Source organism: Bactrocera oleae, chromosome 4 (assembly GCF_042242935.1).
Source record: "Bactrocera oleae isolate idBacOlea1 chromosome 4, idBacOlea1, whole genome shotgun sequence".
Taxonomy (NCBI): Eukaryota; Metazoa; Arthropoda; class Insecta; order Diptera; family Tephritidae; genus Bactrocera; species Bactrocera oleae.
In genome coordinates, this window is record NC_091538.1 from 22,930,625 (window position 1) to 22,947,906 (window position 17,282).

Sequence of the window (17,282 nt, forward strand, 5' to 3'; positions counted from 1 at the left end):
AATAAAATTCAAAATATCATTTAATAAAAAAGGGTTTATAAAAATAAATTTAAATAATTTATATCTGTGATAGGATTTGAACTTAGGCAAAATATTTGATGTTGCAATAAAGAATTGTGCTATACAAGCAACTCCACAGATAATTTCTTATTCAAATAGTCGAATGTGTGAATTCAAACATCAATAATTTTTTTACTTGTTTCAAATTACTAATTTGTATGTATGTGAATATTCTATTGATATGAATAATCAATCGTATGATAGAATCTGACGAAAGAGAGTATGCACCTGATTGGTCATATTTTAACGGCCAAAATAGAAATACAGCTAATATTTGGTGTGAAATTGCGCCAAAATAAAGGAAGAGAAAATCCAATAAATGCAAATCAGAAAATAGTTGTGAATTGGTTTAATTGCCATTTATATGAAATTGCATCCAAATAGAAAAGGAGAAAAAATGAAATTTCAATGTTGGAATCAAATATACATATGTACATATGTAGGATATATGTTTTAATAAATAAATATAAATTGTAGTAAAGTAATTAAAATATAGTTTAAATAGATTTTATTATTATTTTAATTAAATAATAAATTAATTAATAAAATATAAATAAATATAAATTAATTTATTTCCATTTAATTCGTTAAATATTTGAGGTTTCGATAATACATAGGTAAGTATACAATTTTTTGATTTGACCACCAGTTAGTGTTCACTTCGTTTGCACAAAGCAGCTAAAAATAGAAATTCATACATAAATACGTGAATTGCCACGGTCTGTTTGTATGCACTATGACTTGTATACATACAAACAATTCAATATGCCATATACTTGTATTCATAATTACAAGAAGAAAAAATTCATTCATGCATATGCATATCTACATACATGAAAACGTGAATTTGTCACGGTCTGTTTGTATGTACACACGTCATATGCTCTTCAATATGCCATATATTCATACAAAAAGAACAAATTCATTCATACATATATCTACACATTCAAATAACACCAACAACAAATTCATTCATATACATATGTATATATCTACGCATTCAAATAACACCTACAACAAATTCATTCATAAGAACGCGCATATTCTACAAGTTGCCCAAAAGCTGCTTCTTCATGGTGATACTAAAAATCTGAAGTTGAAGAATTTTCTGATGTTCACTCCAGAAGAGAAAAATGGCAACTTGGGTCATTGCCAATTTATTATTTTTGTTTTTTAATTTTCATATATTATACTACATATGGTTTTAAATTATAAAATTTATGTAAAATTGCCATTTATAATAAATCCTTCATTACTTCTATATATTCTAGGCAAACTACATATAGTGCTTGTATATGTTTACTTATTATCATTCTTTTATATTAGTTTGTCGATTTAGTCCATTTTATCTAAAAACGACGCTATGAAAATGCAGACCAATCGTTAATCGTAGCATTTCAAAAGAGCATAAGTCAATTTTCAATAGCAAAGCCCTGAAAAAGGACAAACGAGACGACATAGCCGATCGACATTGTCGCAAAATTGTCGATTGAAACAAATTTTGCCAACTCCGCGACAATTCACACAATTCGGTGTCAATACGTATGCGAGCTCGTATGTATGTATGTAAATATGTATGTTTGTCGACAATTTTATTTAAATAAAATTAAATTTTATTTCATTTTTTTATTTTATTAATTGGAGTCTAAGCATATCATAATTCAATTTCTTTAATAGCATATTTTACTTCCTGATTACGCGTATTTACACAAATGTGATAATCACATTCTTAAAAACACGCTTGCTTCTTCTTGCCCCGCACAAGCAATGACTTTTGTCCACACTTTTTGCTTTTTGCGAGAAGCAAGTTGAACGATCGCAAGCAAGAAGGGGCTAGGGGCGCACTGCCACATAATTATTTCAGATAGTTTTTATTAATCGAATTTATTTTAAAAACGATTATAAGTATGAATTTATGTGTATTTATATTTGTACGTATATTATTAATATATTACGAAAATAAGTCATTAATGAATTAGTATTTTTCAATACAAATTAAGCAACATATTAATATATTATGAGTCCTCACTTGACACGCCTCTGTGCATGGTGGCAAGCCAAGGAAATAACGGCGAGTTCGCGCGGACATTATGTTGTTGAAAAAAACCAAATGACGACTTTGTCCACAAACATACATATATACATATGAGCTCGCATACATATTGACGCCGAATTTTGCGCATCTGGCGGAGTTGACAAAATTTGTTTCAGTCGACAATTTTACGACAATGTCGGTCGGCTATGTTGTCTCGTTTGTCCTTTTTGCAGTGGTTTATTAATTTAATTTGCATGAGTTTCAGGATTCAAACCAGGGATAATGGGATGCCCAACTCTTTCCAGTGTGAGAGCGCCTCAAAATTAGCGTTTTTTATAACATTTTCCATTGTAGCCAGATGGTACAAAATAATAATTTTTGGGAATTTAAATTAAAATACCCATCATTTATTAAGATTAAATATTATTATACATGTATCCGTTAAACATATGCAGAAACTTTTTATACTCTTTTTTTGTGATTTTGTGATTTATTAAACAATTGATTTTTGAACTTTCAATACGTAATCAAAAGAATAAATGTATTAGCTCTCAATTAATAAATGTTTTTAAAAATGTTCAATTGAAAATCAATACCACTTAGCATGACATCACATACATTTCAATTTCGCGTTTTCTTTCATTTTCATTGTTTTCCAATTTTTGTTAGTGATCTTCAACAGCAGCACAAATCTCTCTGTTTACATATTTTTCTGTAGGATTTTAATCTGGCCGTCCCTCTTTTTCCAATTGCTAAACGTCAGACCTACTGAACTTTGACAGTTGCTTGAGTTCAGTAGGTTTTGACGTTTATCAATTGCGCTCTCATTTCCAGTGAGAGACGAGTTGGGCATCCCATTATCCCTGATTCAAACGTATAGGCTTGTATTCGGATTGTGCGTAACCCCTTCCCGCTTACGACCTCAGCCACCTCAAAAGTGGAAACGCGGCCACCGTTTTATTGTTATCCTTTGCTCAATAAGCAATTGCTCAAGCAACGCACATACATATGTAAGTTGGAAAAATTGCCTATTAAATGTTTATTTTATTATGAATTCTGGGGTTTTTATCGGTAATACAGATTTTTAATTCAGAGGGCTTTTCATAATTATAAATTTGTCATATCATAGATATTGAAAACATAAATCTAAATAGGTATGCGCAACGATTTTTCATTTAGGAATATTCGTTGCGTCTATTATTATAGCATTTCGCACATTGCGTGGTGTATTTTTCTTTTTCGAAGTTATATTTTTCGATGTTCCCTCATCTGGAACTACAAATTAGTACTGTAGTGCAATTTTATATAAATTTTATAATTTAATGCCATAAAAAGTGCATAATATGAAAAAAATTTAAAATATTATTTTAACTCGCTAATAGGTCATGTTGCCAATTCACCTCTCTGAAGGGAACATCAGACAAATTCTTCTATTTCTGATTTTTAGCAAATGTTGCGAGGAAGCTGCTTGTGGGCAACATACAAATGCGAGGGAGATGGTAGGATCAGTTGTAAAATTGAAACTTCTTACTGAAGACATTCAAAATTCAATTTCATTCATTTTTATTTTTGCGCATTTGCGGTAGGAATTCTATATGAAAACCAAATGTGGTTTACTAGGCGCACAGAAAAAATAGCGCGGCGCAGAGTTATGAACGAACGCACTTTGTTTTGAAGCAGACGCACGTTCCTTATGAATGAATTTGCTGTCGTTGTAATATGAAATACTTAGAATATAAGCCGCGAGTTCGATTGAATATTATTGGCCGATGATGGTGCGTCTACGTTTTTTTTGTCACTTGCGCCAATGTTTGATTTTTTGCGAAAGCATATTGAGGGACATATATATGCACATATGTGTACATATATGCAAATATATTTGGACATGCGAATGAAGGAAGGAAATTTCAAGAATATTCACATATAGACATATGCACTTTTGAAGCAAGTAAACAACAATAGCTGTTTGAGTTCACAGATTAGATAAAGTGAATTGAATATTTTCTGTGGTGCTGCTTGTATAGCATACTTAATTATTGCAACGTGAAATATTTTGCCTAAGTTCAAATCCTATCAAATATTTTTTATACTCTTTTTATATTTTTATAACCCTTTTTTATTAAATGATATTTTAATTTTATTTGCATATTATTTCCCTCATTATTTATATTTTCTTGTCAGAAGTCAATTTCTTTCGTTTTTATTATTTAAATTTTTGTTTATGCGCATACCAAAGAACATATGTGCATATGTATGTATATACATTTTGCTTATAGAGTGGTGTTGTTCGTTGCGTACCCTGATAGGTGTGGTGACATTTTATTTTCGAACTTGCTCGTTTTCGATGTTCCCTCATCGTAATTAACATTTTAGAACAGTTAACATTTGCTCCTTCTCTATTCATTTACATTCTCTGGTAACAGCAGGGAACGTAAATGAATAGAGAAGGAGCAAATGTTAACTGTTCTAAAATGTTAATTACGATGAGGGAACATCGAAAACGAGCAAGTTCGAAAATAAAATGTCACCACACCTATCAGGGTACGCAACGAACAACACCACTCTATAAGCAAAATGTATATACATACATATGCACATATGTTCTTTGGTATGCGCATAAACAAAAATTTAAATAATAAAAACGAAAGAAATTGACTTCTGACAAGAAAATATAAATAATGAGGGAAATAATATGCAAATAAAATTAAAATATCATTTAATAAAAAAGGGTTATAAAAATATAAAAAGAGTATAAAAAATATTTGATAGGATTTGAACTTAGGCAAAATATTTCACGTTGCAATAATTAAGTATGCTATACAAGCAGCACCACAGAAAATATTCAATTCACTTTATCTAATCTGTGAACTCAAACAGCTATTGTTGTTTACTTGCTTCAAAAGTGCATATGTCTATATGTGAATATTCTTGAAATTTCCTTCCTTCATTCGCATGTCCAAATATATTTGCATATATGTACATATGTGCATATATATGTCCCTCAATATGCTTTCGCAAAAAATCAAACATTGGCGCAAGTGACAAAAAAAACGTAGACGCACCATCATCGGCCAATAATATTCAATCGAACTCGCGGCTTATTTTCTAAGTATTTCATATTACAACGACAGCAAATTCATTCATAAGGAACGTGCGTCTGCTTCAAAGCAAAGTGCGTTCGTTCATAACTCTGCGCCGCGCTATTTTTTCTGTGCGCCTAGTAAACCACATTTGGTTTTCATATAGAATTCCTACCGCAAATGCGCAAAAATAAAAATGAATGAAATTGAATTTTGAATGTCTTCAGTAAGAAGTTTCAATTTTACAACTGATCCTACCATCTCCCTCGCATTTGTATGTTGCCCACAAGCAGCTTCCTCGCAACATTTGCTAAAAATCAGAAATAGAAGAATTTGTCTGATGTTCCCTTCAGAGAGGTGAATTGGCAACATGACCTATTAGCGAGTTAAAATAATATTTTAAATTTTTTTCATATTATGCACTTTTTATGGCATTAAATTATAAAATTTATATAAAATTGCACTACAGTACTAATTTGTAGTTCCAGATGAGGGAACATCGAAAAATATAACTTCGAAAAAGAAAAATACACCACGCAATGTGCGAAATGCTATAATAATAGACGCAACGAATATTCCTAAATGAAAAATCGTTGCGCATACCTATTTAGATTTATGTTTTCAATATCTATGATATGACAAATTTATAATTATGAAAAGCCCTCTGAATTAAAAATCTGTATTACCGATAAAAACCCCAGAATTCATAATAAAATAAACATTTAATAGGCAATTTTTCCAACTTACATATGTATGTGCGTTGCTTGAGCAATTGCTTATTGAGCAAAGGATAACAATAAAACGGTGGCCGCGTTTCCACTTTTGAGGTGGCTGAGGTCGTAAGCGGGAAGGGGTTACGCACAATCCGAATACAAGCCTATACGTTTGAATCAGGGATAATGGGATGCCCAACTCGTCTCTCACTGGAAATGAGAGCGCAATTGATAAACGTCAAAACCTACTGAACTCAAGCAACTGTCAAAGTTCAGTAGGTCTGACGTTTAGCAATTGGAAAAAGAGGGACGGCCAGATTAAAATCCTACAGAAAAATATGTAAACAGAGAGATTTGTGCTGCTGTTGAAGATCACTAACAAAAATTGGAAAACAATGAAAATGAAAGAAAACGCGAAATTGAAATGTATGTGATGTCATGCTAAGTGGTATTGATTTTCAATTGAACATTTTTAAAAACATTTATTAATTGAGAGCTAATACATTTATTCTTTTGATTACGTATTGAAAGTTCAAAAATCAATTGTTTAATAAATCACAAAATCACAAAAAAAGAGTATAAAAAGTTTCTGCATATGTTTAACGGATACATGTATAATAATATTTAATCTTAATAAATGATGGGTATTTTAATTTAAATTCCCAAAAATTATTATTTTGTACCATCTGGCTACAATGGAAAATGTTATAAAAAACGCTAATTTTGAGGCGCTCTCACACTGGAAAGAGTTGGGCATCCCATTATCCCTGGTTTGAATCCTGAAACTCATGCAAATTAAATTAATAAACCACTGCAAAAAGGACAAACGAGACAACATAGCCGACCGACATTGTCGTAAAATTGTCGACTGAAACAAATTTTGTCAACTCCGCCAGATGCGCAAAATTCGGCGTCAATATGTATGCGAGCTCATATGTATATATGTATGTTTGTGGACAAAGTCGTCATTTGGTTTTTTTCAACAACATAATGTCCGCGCGAACTCGCCGTTATTTCCTTGGCTTGCCACCATGCACAGAGGCGTGTCAAGTGAGGACTCATAATATATTAATATGTTGCTTAATTTGTATTGAAAAATACTAATTCATTAATGACTTATTTTCGTAATATATTAATAATATACGTACAAATATAAATACACATAAATTCATACTTATAATCGTTTTTAAAATAAATTCGATTAATAAAAACTATCTGAAATAATTATGTGGCAGTGCGCCCCTAGCCCCTTCTTGCTTGCGATCGTTCAACTTGCTTCTCGCAAAAAGCAAAAAGTGTGGACAAAAGTCATTGCTTGTGCGGGGCAAGAAGAAGCAAGCGTGTTTTTAAGAATGTGATTATCACATTTGTGTAAATACGCGTAATCAGGAAGTAAAATATGCTATTAAAGAAATTGAATTATGATATGCTTAGACTCCAATTAATAAAATAAAAAAATGAAATAAAATTTAATTTTATTTAAATAAAATTGTCGACAAACATACATATTTACATACATACATACGAGCTCGCATACGTATTGACACCGAATTGTGTGAATTGTCGCGGAGTTGGCAAAATTTGTTTCAATCGACAATTTTGCGACAATGTCGATCGGCTATGTCGTCTCGTTTGTCCTTTTTCAGGGCTTTGCTATTGAAAATTGACTTATGCTCTTTTGAAATGCTACGATTAACGATTGGTCTGCATATTCATAGCGTCGTTTTTAGATAAAATGGACTAAATCGACAAACTAATATAAAAGAATGATAATAAGTAAACATATACAAGCACTATATGTAGTTTGCCTAGAATATATAGAAGTAATGAAGGATTTAATATAAATGGCAATTTTACATAAATTTTATAATTTAAAACCATATGTAGTATAATATATGAAAATTAAAAAACAAAAATAATAAATTGGCAATGACCCAAGTTGCCATTTTTCTCTTCTGGAGTGAACATCAGAAAATTCTTCAACTTCAGATTTTTAGTATCACCATGAAGAAGCAGCTTTTGGGCAACTTGTAGAATATGCGCGTTCTTATGAATGAATTTGTTGTAGGTGTTATTTGAATGCGTAGATATATACATATGTATATGAATGAATTTGTTGTTGGTGTTATTTGAATGTGTAGATATATGTATGAATGAATTTGTTCTTTTTGTATGAATATATGGCATATTGAAGAGCATATGACGTGTGTACATACAAACAGACCGTGACAAATTCACGTTTTCATGTATGTAGATTTGCATATGCATGAATGAATTTTTTCTTCTTGTAATTATGAATACAAGTATATGGCATATTGAATTGTTTGTATGTATACAAGTCATAGTGCATACAAACAGACCGTGGCAATTCACGTATTTATGTATGAATTTCTATTTTTAGCTGCTTTGTGCAAACGAAGTGAACACTAACTGGTGGTCAAATCAAAAAATTGTATACTTACCTATGTATTATCGAAACCTCAAATATTTAACGAATTAAATGGAAATAAATTAATTTATATTTATTTATATTTTATTAATTAATTTATTATTTAATTAAAATAATAATAAAATCTATTTAAACTATATTTTAATTACTTTACTACAATTTATATTTATTTATTAAAACATATATCCTACATATGTACATATGTATATTTGATTCCAACATTGAAATTTCATTTTTTCTCCTTTTCTATTTGGATGCAATTTCATATAAATGGCAATTAAACCAATTCACAACTATTTTCTGATTTGCATTTATTGGATTTTCTCTTCCTTTATTTTGGCGCAATTTCACACCAAATATTAGCTGTATTTCTATTTTGGCCGTTAAAATATGACCAATCAGGTGCATACTCTCTTTCGTCAGATTCTATCATACGATTGATTATTCATATCAATAGAATATTCACATACATACAAATTAGTAATTTGAAACAAGTAAAAAAATTATTGATGTTTGAATTCACACATTCGACTATTTGAATAAGAAATTATCTGTGGAGTTGCTTGTATAGCACAATTCTTTATTGCAACATCAAATATTTTGCCTAAGTTCAAATCCTATCACAGATATAAATTATTTAAATTTATTTTTATAAACCCTTTTTTATTAAATGATATTTTGAATTTTATTTTCATATTATTTCCCTCATTACTTATATTTTCTTTTCATAAGCCAATTATTTTCCTTTTTATTATTTTAAGTTTTGTTTATGCGCATATCAAAGAACATCTGTGCATATGTATGTATATACATTTTGCTTATAGAGTGAGATTTTGCTAATAATCGCAATATTCCAAAAGAGCATAAGTCAATTTTCAACAGCAAAGCCCTGCAAAAAGGACAAACGAGACAACATAGCCGATCGACATTGTCGTAAAATTGTCGATTGAAACAAATTTTGTCAACTCCGCCGAGCTATTGTATCCGAGCTCATATGTATACATGTATGTTTGTCGACAAAATTGTCATTTGGTTACTTTCAACAACACAATGTCTGCGCGAACTCGCCGTTATTTCGTTGGCTTGCCACTATACACAGAGGCGTTCTAACTGAGGACTCTTAGTATATTATTATGTTGCTTAATTTGTATTGAAAAATACTGATGCATTTATGAATTATTTTCGTACTATAATATATATTATATATATATATATAAATACACATAAACTCATACCTATAATCGTTTTTAAACGAATTCGATAAATAAAATATATATCTGAAATAATTATGTGGCAGTGCGCCCCAATCCCTCCTTGCCTGCGATCGTTCAACCCGCAAAAAGCAAAAAGCGTAGACAAAAGTCATTGCTTGTGCGGGGCAAGAGGAGGCAAGCATCTGCGTACGTGTATTTAAGAATGTATGTGTGATTATCACATTTGTGTAAATACGCATAATAAGAAAATATTCAATAAACCTAATCATATGAACATATTTTCCTGATATATTTTAATTATATTAGGAAGTAAAATATGCTATTAAAGTAATTGAATTATGATATGCTTAGACTCCTATTAATAAAATAAAAAAATTAAATAAAATTTTGAGTTTTATGTATTTTACGATTCGAACGTATATGCTCGTATTCGGATTGAGCTTAACTCCTTCACGCCTACGACCTAAGCCACTATATAAATGGAAACGCGGCCGCTTAGCCACTGTTTTATTGTTATCTTTTGTTTGATAAGTATATTGCTTACGCAACGCATATACAAAAGTTGGAAAAATTGCATATCAAAGGTTATTTTATTATGAATTCTGGGGTTTTTGCCAGTAATCCTCCTTTTTAATTCAAAAGGCTTTTCATAATTATAAATTTGTCATATCATAGAAATTGAAAACATAAATCTAAATAGGTATGCGCAACGATTTTTCATATAGGAATATTCGTTGTGTCTATTTATAGCATTTCGCACATTGTGTGGTGTATATTTCTTTTTCGAAGTTATATTTTTCGATGTTCCTTCATGTGGAATTACAAATTAGTACTCAAAAAGTTTTCAGTTAACATTTGCTCCTTCTCTATTCTTCAACATTCTCTGGTAGTAGGTAACAAAGAACGTAAGTTTACATCGTAATTAATCTGTTAAGAATCATAAACAGAAAAATAATTAACGCTTACGTGTTTAAAATTAAGAATATCGACAATTTGGTTTGTTCGCCCCAGTGGCCTAATGGATAAGGCGTCGGCCTCCTAAGCCGAAGATTGTGGGTTCGAGTCCCATTTGGGGTAAAGTCGGAGATTACTTTTTAAAAATTTTATTTAAATTATGGTATAATAATAATTATTAAATCAGCTAAGAAAAAGAACTGCGGCTTAGAAACTCTAAAACAAAACTGCTGAATATACTTTGTTCATTGAAATATTGCTTTGTTGAGCGATAATTACTTTCAGTTCTACTTTTCTATTAGCTGTAAAAAGTTCACTACGAAAAACAAGAAAATTGTGATAATTTCGTACATATTTTGCATTTTATTGTTAGAAATGTCTCATTTACATTGCCCATCGCTAGTCACAACTTCTTCCCATCTTTCTGGCGAAGTTCGAATACAGCTACCAATTTCTTTGACTGAAAGAAGAAATTCAACACTTCCCGCAAATGGCGATTATTTGGCAAAACTTCGCACTCATTCGCACAACCAAATCTATATGACACATAAACAAAGTCACTAATGTGGAAACACAGTTTCTTTTTCAAATCGATTAGCTCTAACTGCTGGAATTATATTGCAAAACAGCGGAAACTTAGTTGTGCACCTAATATTTGTATTTAGGAACGACCTATGTGTAATAGGGAGGGCCGAAAATCCGTTTTTTTTTAGAATTTTCATTATTAATACCGAAAATATTTTTCTTTGTTAAAAAAAAAATATTTTCAAGAAAAAAAAATTTTTCGGTCGGAAATTTAATGCTCGTTATTTCAGTAACAATCAACTCTAGAAAAACCTTACGTAACTTTACTACAGAACCTTTTTTGTAGAGAATTAAATTTCCGATCGATATAAGGTAAGAAAAAAAATTTCCAAAAACTTTTAACTTTAACTGGATTTGGCAAGCCTAAGATGTCGACCGAAATTTTCTTTTTTTAATATTTTTTTTTTAACAAAGAAAAATATTTTCGGTATTAATAATGAAAATTCTAAAACAACGGATTTTCGGCCCACCCTAATGTATAAACTGGGGAGCAAAACCGTCAACATGTTTAATGAATGCTGCTAAATGTTCTTATAAATTTATTTTCAACATTTATACAGCAAAATAAAAACAGTACTTCAATTTATTAAAAATTGAAAACAGAGAAGCATTATTTTATTCCTGAACGGAAATATATGTACGATAAATTCCAATTAAAAGTCATTTTGACAGTTTTGTTGTTCTTAAAACAAAGAGAATTTAAAAAAAGTGATAAAGGCTAAGATCGGGTGTAATCGAACCTGTTAAACTCAAGTTTCATCCGAATATATTTATTATTGCTTGATTTGTGTACTGGAAAGTGGAAGAATTATATGTAATTTAAAACTGTGAGATATAGGGAGTGGGCGTTCCGTTCCGTTGTCAATACAAGTCAATACTGCAATCACCTGTACCAAATAACAGGTTTATATATTAATTTAGTTTTTAGTTATGTCATTTTATACGTTTTCGATTAGTGATGTTTTGTGGGCGTGCCTGTAGTGCGTTTACGCCCATCTACGAACTCGTTTTACTTTTTACTCTAATTATCGCTTGCACAGACGAACGCACGTACAGACGATTGTATAAATCTAGGCAAACAGCTGATTCCTTGGTTACTTGTAGGCTTATACAATGGTACTGACAGGCAGTCACTGGGAATTCAACTCGTCTCATCATCCTGATCATTTATATTTGAGACGAACACGGATGATAGAACAAAATCGAACCGACGATAAATTGCCAGAAGCAACTAGACAGCGAATTCTTAGTTGCCAGAATGTTCTAGTAGCGAACTTTTGTTAAAGATTTACTATATAAGGGCTGACGAATTGTGCAGCAAACACAGTTCTAGATAGAGTTTTGTCGTGTTAAGAGCAATTGAGACATAGCAAGAAGTTATAAGCTCGAATAACGAGCAATAAGTGCTAAGTTGTTGGAATTAGAAATAAAGATAAGTGTATAGCCATTAAATTGGGACTTTTATTCAACAATCCAGTGATCAAGGTAGACAATTTTTCGAGAAGTCCGTTACAATAGATACCCTATATCTTATTCGATTATTTTTGGGTGATACAAAAAACCGTTATGTGAACAAAACTATTATACTCTGTAACAACATGTTGCAAGTGTATAAAAAAAAGAGAATTACAAATTGTACACAAATTTCTTTATAAATTTTATGAAATTTTATCCGGTTATCAGAGATAGTTTGAACAGAATATTACCAAAATAGTGTCCGTGTCCGAGTGTCCGGACCACTCGATAGTTTCAATAGTTTAAAAACTACTATTAATACTATCGAAAGGTTTTCTCCTTGAAAATTAATTACTTTTCGCTGGTTCAAATTAATAGCCCTTGGCTTTATACACTTAATTTTTGTCTTTTGTGGGAAAAGACAAACAGGGAAAAGACAAAATATGAAATCAATAGTAGTCGTTCACAAGTAACCAATGTATATCACACGAACAACAAACTGTTGTCGTATACCCAAATTACATTTCTAATTAAATTAATTAACTACTCATCCACTGCTTAACTCCCACAGGTTATGGGCCCAGTGATCGTAGATTAACGCAGCGAGTAAAGTGCGAATTTAAATAATAAGAAAAAGAAAAAAGTCGGCGTGTAATTGACCGCGTGGAAAAACATAACCTAAAAATGGCACACAACGGATCATCGAGAATTTAAATGCTAGACAAGCAAAATTACGACTTTTGGCAAATACGTATTAGATCGATTCTAGGAAAGCATGATCGATGGGGATATGTAAACGGTGAAATTACAAGACCTGTAGGAAGTGCTGCGACAGAGCGTGATATTTCATCGTGGAGAAAAGAAGATGAAAAAGCAAAGGCAGACATCCTACTATCGATAGGAAACACTGAAATTAAGACAGTGTCCAAATGTGAAACATCTAAAGAAGTCTGGGACAAATTACAGTCAGTACATGCGTCAAAAGGTCCAGTTAGGAAGATAGATCTGCTGACCGACGTCACATCATTCAAAATCGACGAGGACGACGACTTCAAGGAACGCCTGGACAGCTTCATGAGTGCCGTCGAACACTTAGAAGATATGAAAGTAGAAATACCAAATGATATGTTAGTTGTACTAATTCTCAAAGGACTACCTCCAAGCTTTGAGAACTTTCGATGCGCAATAAGATCCAAAGATGAATTATTCAATACAGAAACATTAATTGGTAAAATTCTGGATGAAAAAAGAAGCAGAAACACAACGGAAGCTGACAACGAAGATAATGCTTTATATGCAGGTGATCGACGACATTAATACCGACACCCAGGTAAAAATAAAGCAAAATCCAAACAGTCATGTTACATATGCGGTAAAACAGGACATTGGACAGCAAAATGTCCAGGACGAGATAAAAACTCAGTTAAGAAGGTTGAGTAGGTAGAAAGCTGGATGAAAAAAGAAGCAGAAACACATCGGAAGCTGACAACGAAGATAATGCTTTGTATGCAGGTGTTCGACGACATTAATACCGTCACCCAGGTAAAAATAAAGCAAAATCCAAACAGCCATGTTACATATGCGGTAAAACAGGACATTGGGCAGCAAAATGTCCAGAACGAGGTAAAAACTCAGTTAAGAAGGTTGAGTAGGTAGAAAGCTGGATGAAAAAAGAAGCAGAAACACATCGGAAGCTGACAACGAAGATAATGCTTTGTATGCAGGTGATCGACGACATTAATACCGTCACCCAGGTAAAAATAAAGCAAAATCCAAACAGACATTGGGCAGCAAAATGTCCAGAACGAGGTAAAAACTCAGTTAAGAAGGTTGAGTAGGTAGAAAGCAACTACATGGAGATATTAAAACCTGAAGAGGTAAGGAACGTGACAACGACGACCAGATGGTGCTTAGACAGCGGCTGCACATCGCACATGTGTTCCAGTGAACAGTTGATGACCGATTTGCAAGAATGTACAGCGACATTAAATATGGCAAATTCAGCATCAACAACAGATCTCCGTACTAATTTAATTTCTGTGCCAAAACTCACTCGAAATAATCGAGAGGTACTATTCAGGGAAGATGATGCTATTATTATGGACCTAGAAGGAGAAACAGTAATGATAGCAGATCGAGTTGGAGACCTGTATTACCTACGAGAGCCTGATGAACGAGCTGGAGCTGTGACACCACAAGAAACGAGTACTACAGATGCTCAACTGTGGCATGCGCGACTGGGGCATCTACACATGGACGCAGTTGTTGAACTGCCAAGAGGACAGGCAACAGGAATCAAGAGATTAACTTCTGGAAGGATACCGTGCGACATATGTCATCGAGGAAAGATGACAAGAAAACCTTTCGAACCAAGAACTAAGAGGAGCACAAAATTAGTCGAGATAGTTCACTCAGACTTGTGCCAACCATCTAATACTAAATCAGAAGGTGGAAACAGATACTTCGTAAATTCATTGACGACTACAGCGGCTGGTGCGAGCTGTACTTACTAAAAAGCAAAGATCTAGTATTCCAAGCATTCAAAGAATACAAAAACTTCGCAGAACGTCAAACAGGAAAGAAGATCAAGAAATTGCAATCAGACAATGGTCGAGAATACTGCAACAAACCATTCGACGACTACTTGAAGCAGGAAGGCATACAAAGACGCCTGACAACGCCATACACACCTCAGCAAAATGGAGTAGCTGAACGTATGAACAGAACGATCGTCGAAATGGCCAGATGCTTGTTAATCCAATCAAAATTGCCCACGATGTATTGGGGTGAAGCTATCCTGACCGCGAACTACTTGAGGAACAGAAGCCCAAGCAGAAGTCACCAAGGGATGACACCGTATGAGCTGTGGATTGGTACCAGACCACTCCTACGTCATCTTAGAGTATTCGGATCAAAGGCATTTGTACTTGATGAAGGATCAGGACGACGAAAACTAGATGAAAAAGGTATTGAAGGCACACTAGTCGGATATTCACGCACGGCAAAAGCCTATAGAATAAGAAGAAACGACACAGGAAAAATTATTGAGACCAGAGACGTTCAAATACAATCAACCACACGAAGAAACTCGAGAGCCAGGGAGAGTAACTCAAAATAAAGAAAAATGCGACGAGCATCTAATGAGACCTCCAACAATTGGTTTACGACGCAAACTAGGAAGACCTGCAAAAGGAAAGACCGGAATGCGAGGAAGACCAGCAAAAATCTTCCGATATGTCAGTTTATCAAGCGTAGCAATCAGCCAAGAATCGAGTCAGGAGAACTTATCTGAGAACGAGGTACCTGAGATCAAGAGAGATGATGTATTTGAGCGAGCAACTGACGACGAAAATCACGGTAAAAAGAGACCATTGGATACATCTTTGTTCCCAGAAGATAAAAGAGCAAGACAAGATACACACAGCGACCGCGAAGAGTCACCAGAGTATCAAGAGGCCGATGGAAAGCATGAACAGGAGTTCATGGAAACCGAATATGCCGTAGAAATGGCTATGACAGCAGACATTGAACTAGAAGATGCAATCCATGGAGCCGAATCACGCGAATGGAAGCGTGCATTAACCGATGAAATTCGTTCCTACCTGGAACATGGCATCTGGAAACAAGTGAAGAGACCAGGAGACAAACATGTCATAGATTCCAAGGTAATATTGAAAAACAAGCTGACTGCTGATGGAAATATAGAGCGCAGGAAGGCAAGAATAGTGGCTAGAGGGTTCACGTAGCGATCAGGATTCAATTCGACTACTAGCATCATTAGCAGCAGGTATGAAATCAAAAATATACCAATGGGACGTAGTTACAGCATACTTGAACGCTGAACTTGACGAAGAATTATACATGGAAACTCCGTCAAATGAAATGCTGAAGGACTTGACAAAAGGAGATCAAGTATGTAAACTTCAAAATTCACTATACGGGATGAAACAATCAGAAAGGAAATGGTACAAGAAACTATGTGCAATATTCGCTAAACTTGGTTTAAAGCCAACAATATCAGATCCATGCTTATTTACACGACAAGAAGGTAGCAAGATATTAATTGTCGGTATTCACGTGGACGATGCACTGGCAACAGCGAACGACCCAAAAATAATCGAAGACTTCAAGATAGCATTTAACCGAGAGTTAAAAATAAAAGACATGGGAGAAGCTCGATATTGCTTGGGAATTAAGTTCAAGCAACAAGTTGGACGGATAAGTCTAAATCAACGGCAATATGTTAGAGAAATAGTAGAAAAATTCGGTATGAAGGGCAACGGCAAGCCCGACATCGAAATTAAGAGCGTCAACAGATCCAAACAAGCCCACAAAGAACTCACAGTACAGAGAACTCGTAGGCTCCTTATTGTACTTGGCTGTGGCAACAAGACCTGACATTGCACACACAGTGAGCTTGCTGAGCCAATTCAATGAAAAACTCACTGAGGAACACTGGGGCGCAGCAAAGAGAGTGTTCAGATACCTGGATGGATTACCTGACAAGGGACTGGTATTCAATGAAAAAATCGACAAATTAATTGGCTACTCAGACGCAGGATGGAGAAGCGATCAGTTGGAAAGCAAAAAAGCAACCATCAGTTGGACTGTCAACAAAAGAATCTGAATTCAGAGCACTGACTGAAGCAACAAAAGAGTCCATGTACCTGAGAGAACTACTCGGCGAGATTATCTCATCTGTCAAACGGTCTAATTTACTGTGATAATTTAGGCGCG

General features: G+C 33.5%; 1 non-coding gene across 1 annotated transcript; it reads left to right on the top strand.

The window, feature by feature from the left end:
- Positions 1 to 10,555: 10,555 nt before the first annotated feature.
- TRNAR-CCU (transfer RNA arginine (anticodon CCU)) lies at positions 10,556 to 10,628 on the top strand. The gene has a single exon. It is a non-coding gene; the product is annotated as a tRNA-Arg (tRNA).
- The last annotated feature ends 6,654 nt before the right edge of the window (positions 10,629 to 17,282 follow it).